The following is a 6,463-nucleotide window of genomic DNA, read 5'->3' on the forward strand; positions in this document are numbered from 1 at the left end:
GATTGACAAAAGCCATCCTCTATTAGTTTTTTCCATCAAAAAGCCACACTGTCCTGCACAGCGGGTGCTCTTGGACTTGGTCTTCAGGACATCAAAGGTCACAACCAAAAAGCTTTGGCAATGCACAGGAGCCAAGTCATAACATCTCTGGCCACAGTAGTTTGTTTTCATGTTTGTATCCCTACTTTTGTCTTTGTCAACACCTAAACCAAATGAATAGATGGCTTTAAGATGGAACAATACATCACTGTCTGGTTTGGTTCAGTCCTTCCTTTGATTTTCACAGTGAACAGATTTATCACAGGAAAAACAAACCTCATCAACTTACTGGGAGATCAGGTTTCTCTGGCTGCGAGTTGCCAGTGCTGAGGTCTGTTTCACTTCCAGGAATCGGGAATGCCAGCTCCAGAAAACCCTTTGTAGCTGCTTCTTTTCCAGCAGAGCACGGGCTTCCAAAAGCCTGGCCTCCTCTTTGCTCAGGAGCTCCTTCTGCAGGCGCCACAGTCTGAAAGCTGCTATGTTGCAGGGCAGGAAGAGTTTGGCAGGAAGGAAAATACCTTAGAGGAACTTTGGTGTCACACAGCAAACATCCCCTGGCTGAACTCTGGCTGTCTCAGCTCACATTGCTGGAGCAACAGCATCTGCTGCAGCTGAATTCACAGCAGGAACGAGGCACAAGGTGTGGAACACAGAGAGTGGGCCACCCTCCACTATCCCAGATATTTGCAGGATCAAGTCAAAGCAACAACTAGGCACAAACCACCATGATAGGCTGATTACCTCCAAGCTGTTCCAAGGCTAAGGAATATGTGCTTACCAGCCAGCCGCCTCATATCTCTGATTGCTTGAGCTTTCCAGAACTCATCTCTCTGCTTACGATGAAGCTGTGTCCACAGCTGTCCCTCCACCCTGGAAGAATCACAAGCATGGTTCATTATCCCTCTCTCCAAAGAGGCACTCACAGAACAGAATCCAGAGCCTTCCTTCTCTCTAGGTAGCTCTCTTTTTGTCTGGACTTATTCTCTTGCCTTCAGAATCAGAAGGCACAACAAAAGGGGTTTGTCTTTTGACACTTCTTCTGTCCTGCTAGAGACTGTGGCATTGCCTCCCTCAGATCTCATTCATGCCTGTAGCCCATATGCAGGTGGCAGCTGAACTCAAGGAATAATACAGGACCATATCTGTCAGGTTGAAAACACCAGTGCCCAGCAGCTCTGCCATGGGTTGTTTAGTTCTTTAGCACTGCAAGAAAAGGCATCCTAGTTTTATCTGCAGCAATACATCCAAGCACCTGGAAACAAGTTTCCCACTAGTTTAGAAAAATTCCTCTCACTTGTCCAAGGTAACAGGAAGAGAATGCTCTCAGCTTACCTACAAGCCTGCTCAGCTTCCTTTGAGTATCCTGCTGTAAGCTGGTGCTGAGCTGAGGTTGTCATAGCTGCTAATCTTCCTACTCCAGAAAACCCCACTGATGAACTTTGGGTATAAGAATATGGGTCAGGCTGTGGAGCTTGCTTCTCACTCTGTTTTGTCACAGCTTCTTTCCACTGAATGAGAAACCACATGGTTAGAACAGACAGAGTGCACAGCAGTGAGTTTCACACAGGGTACCCCTTTCCTCCTCCCTACCCAAATAGGATTTCTGCTTTCTCTGCACAACAGAAAAATCATGGCACTACTTCTACTGTCCCCAGCCCATTCTCACCCTGCAGAAGCTGACAGCCAGCAGAGCTGAGGCATGTCTCTGCTGGGCTACCTCCAGCTGCATCCTCCTCTGGTGCACAGCCCACTGCAAAGCACCGAGGCCCTTCCGAAGCAGCTGCTGTCTGTAAAGCTGTGTGGCTGCAGCCCTTTTCCAGAGGATGTGTCCCCTCCACGCTTGGAAACACCTCCTTAGCATTTGTCTGTCATGCAAATGCTGAAAGCTTGAAAAGAAAAAGCAAAAGTGAGACCTGGTTAACAGAAAGGGAAGTTAAACACAGCCAGGAGGTGGTAATCAGAGATCAGCCATCAAGCTCAAGAGAGGTATTTCAAATCATTTTCTCTAAAGAGTGAAAACCCTGCAGCCTCATGCCAAATTAAGGTACCACTGGTACTAAATTGGTAGCAAATCTCACACACATCTTATCCACAGGTCATAAATTTGAGTCCTGTCTTATGGGTAAGCCTACTTTTTGATCTTCACTAACCCTGCAGTGAGCACACTGCAATTTGCTGTGCTGAGAAGTAGCATATATGGCACCAACACTTTTTTTATCACTACCAACAACCAAGATTGAGTTTAGGAGCTAGAATTTAAAAGATATATAGAGCATTTTTTAGGGTATGTTTCATTCTAGGTGGCAACCCTTTGAAAAGAACTGGATGCAAGCCCTGAGCCAGCTGCAGCAGAATAGCCTAGGTTAAATCCTGAAGGGAAACATTCCTAGGAATGAGCCTCAGCCACTTCTCAGCAGTTTGCCTCCCCCATTAACTACCAGCACACTCACACAGGGTCTTTTTACCTTTGCTCATTCATCTTCAAGGACCAGAAGCTGTTCTCTGAGACCTGCAAACCCACAAAAGACAGTAACTCAAATGATTATTCACACTGCTCTACTCTCTTGAAGAACTTGTCTGTGCCTGGCATGTCCATTCTGGATGGACACCAGAACAGCACTACCTCATGGTACTGTGTTGTATCAGGTGCCTTGGTCCCCAGGATCGGTCTGGGAACACTCACACAGACTTCAGACATGGAAAAGCACAACAGAACTGAAATCTCAGGGCCCTGAAACTATGCACAGAGCAAAAACCAGTTTGATGCCTTCCTCCTGCATGCAGATCCAGAGAAGGTAAACATGTGTTTACATTCCCAAGAACAACAAAGAATGTGAAGCAGAAAGGTGCATACATTGGGCTGGAGCAGGACCAGAATAGAGGAGATTCTGGCCATTCACAGACAGAAAAAGCTATAGGACAAGCATCCCCATCACTGCTGTATCTCAACTCTGCACCTCTAACAAGAGGCAGAAACAAGCACAAGCAGTACCTGTGAACAGACAGGTGTGACAGGGAGCACACTCTCACCTCTCTGGACAGAGCATCCTGTGTCTGGTTCCTTTCTCCACACTGTGGTTCTCTGGCACTCCTCTCCACAGAAGGTTCTTCAGGCTGGTTGAGATTGGCACCAGCTTCCCAGTTCCTCCAGCTGCTCTGGTGGGAGTATTTGTTTCTCCTTCCTTCTCTGCTCACCCTCATACAATCTGTGTATTCACTGAAGCCTTCTCCAACCTGCATACTGGAAGGGCTGGACAGGCTGCTGCCCACCATTCTTCTGGCTGCTTGTGATCTAGTGTCACGTATCTCTTCTGACTCTCTGCTGGATTTAACATGAGGTCCAGAGTTGTTGACTTCCACAGATTTAAAACCAAGCTGCTGGACTGGGCTAAACTCTTTGTCTCCAGGAGAAGTGACTCTCACACACACTTCCCTTGGAGTCCCATACATGGCTACACCAACGTTCATCTGAGCCCCCTGCAAACCTGTCTTCAGTGACACCTGCAGACCCTCTGGATACAGGCTGGCTGGAAGGTCTTCCTTTGCAGACCCAGTACACAGGGATGCCCCATGAGATGTCTCTTCTTCTTTAAGAACCTTTTCAGAGGAATGGCTTTTTGTGTGAATGTAACGACTACCCATTTCCAGAGTTGGTTTTGCCTGGCACTGGCATCTGAAGTAAGGGGAGGAATTGTAGGAGGAATCTGCTTCTGAATCCACTAGCCTGCCAGAGCCCACCCCAGAAGCCAGGGGTTTTGGCTGGGTGTCACCTGGAATTTTTGTTCTCCACATGTTTGAGTCAATGTATCCATATCTGTGAGAGACTGAAAGAGGTTCTGCATGACTTAAGTCCCCTGTGGCTGCACTAAGGCTCCTATCTTTAGCAAATGGGACACCCCATTTCAATCTTGCCTGAGCAGCACTGGTCTTTACTCCAGCTAGCTGCTCTCCTAAGCTCAGGACAGTAGGAGCTGAATCATCAGGAGCAAAGCACAGACTGCCACGGGCTGGAGAAGTCTTGGGATCCAGGGGGAGAGAGCCCCATATCCCCATCAAAGCACTTTCTTGCTTAAGCTTCTGGATTGAACAGCACAAGTTAGCAGAAATCTGAGAGGACTGCAGGAGTGACTGAAGTGACTCTAAACCAGATGGATCAGGATCCCCCAAGGTCAGGGCTGAACCACCACAAGCATTTGCACTCTCACTCAAGCCCCTTGGAGGGGGACACACCACTAATTCATGCCTAAGAGGGGAATCTACAGCACGAGGGGACACACATGCACTGAGTAGTGAAGGGCTCACAGGATCCATACAAGAAGCAGCAGGATGCTGATGCTGTTGTTTTCCCACTGGATAGTCACTGCTCTTGTTCCTGCTTTCTGAAGGGCGATGGTGAGCAGTGTGTATGGAGCAGCTACCAGCTGCCTTGGCTTCCTGATGGTGATGTTGAAGAAAGGCAATGTTCTCATTCCTTCTTCCTTCTAAAGTGTAACCCTCATGGGGTGAGTGTCTCTGAGGGAGATTCACAGCAGGGAGCGCTGACAAAGCAAGATGGGGAAGCCTGTGAACCACACCGTTAGAGCCCTGCTGCTGCTGCAGGCTGGGGCAGAGATTACTCTGCTGCAGGAAGCAGGAACTGGAGAACCCACTGCTGGTGTCCTGAAATGGCTGAGAAGGGCAGGAGAGATTAGTCTGTCTCAGAGTGGGATCTCTCTTCCCGATGACAGAGGTGTAGTACACAGCCAGCCTTGCTCTGCTCTCTGGCTGGGGGTTACACTGAATGCTGCAGCCTCCAGCCAGTGAGGAGAAACACCTACTTGATTTCTAGTGCCCAACACATCAACATTCACACTCTTCTGAATGCTTCTTTGCTCTGGAGAAAAATAAGAAGAAATAGAAACAAAGGAGCAGGTACGTTTCTCTTGGCATCTCCCCCAGTTCACCAAAGTTTGGCTTTAGGTATTTCCCTTACAGATTTCTTGTCTTCAATCCACCAGCTGCAGTCCTGAAAACATTACAGACACCCCTCCTTTCCTGCTTCTCAGCAGACAATGCTGTCTGGCAGAGCAGGAATGACTGAAAGGGACAGACTCAATTCTCAGCAGAAAACCTGGAAAATGGAGACTTCCAGCATTATGCCCCAAAAAGAACTTGTTGCTGATGAGGATGAATTATCCTCTTGCCAAGACAGGGCAGTCTGTAACTGCTTTTCATCTAACCAGGTCTACATGACACCAAACAAGAACAGATCTAAAAGAAAATGTTTTTACAGACATCAGAGCAACAGGTTCCAGCTGAAGTACAATGCTTACCCCTCTTCATTGACTGGAAATCCAGCTCTGATCTCATCCACACCTGTATTTTCTCCAGGGCTGGGAGGAAAGGCAGTCTCTTGACATAACGTACTGTGTAACTGCTCAACAACTGAAAACTGCTTCACTTAACAGCCCTACAATGGTTCAAGGCTACACAAACCAATTCCTTCTCCACACTAAAGGATGAAATCATACTCACATATCCAGAGAACCAACCTTGTCCACTAACCTGGAGGTTACACAGCCAACCCAATTTGCAGTCCAGCCACTAAGGAAGATGGTTAGAGATAAAATTCTCATGCAGAGCACAGATTGGTAAGTTCTGCTAGAGGATAAGTGCAATTTGAAGGGACTGTGCTTTCATTCCCTCGAATTTTAAAAGCAAGTTGTCAATCACACTGTCATTCTAACCACCATTCTTTTCCACCCCCTTTTTAATAAATGAAGGTGGTTTTATGAAAAGAGAAACACACCCACATCATCTTAAAACCCCCCTAGCCAGTCTGAACAGAAAGAGACAGACAGCATGGCCTATGAAATCCATGCCCATTGTGTCTTTCAAACATATTCAAATACCAGAAGGCCTCCAGTCAAATCACACACTGTTTCCAAACTATGTTTATCTCATTATCTTCTAAGAAAACATCTGAGCTTCAGTCATCCCTGTTTGCAAACAGCCCACTTGTCCTTCTCACATGCAAACTCCTGCCGTAATCATCACAAACTGGGGAAGAAACTCAATTACTGAAGCCACAGGAGATAGTCATGCAGCTTTGCAATTATCCTTGGGCCTTTCATGCAACACCAAGTGTACCACTAAGAGGAAGATCCCATTATTTTTTCCAGGCAAGTAAAAATTGGCAACTACAGAGTGAAAAGCCAAAGCGTGTCTGTCTTCTTCAGGGCACCTATCACTGCAGGAAGAGCAACCACAAAGTGCAGCAGACCAGTGTTCCATAGAAGATCTCCTTGCATCCCAGGAACAGCCAGCCAGCTAGCAATGTATCACAAAAGGGTGTTATAAAGGATTCAGATTGTGGAAGGACATGAAGCCCTTGTGTGTGTTTGTCAGTGCTGTTTTGCCATTCAGGACTTTAATGTAACCACTT

Source organism: Gallinula chloropus, assembly GCF_964237585.1.
Source record: "Gallinula chloropus genome assembly, chromosome: 23".
Taxonomy (NCBI): domain Eukaryota; kingdom Metazoa; phylum Chordata; class Aves; order Gruiformes; family Rallidae; genus Gallinula; species Gallinula chloropus.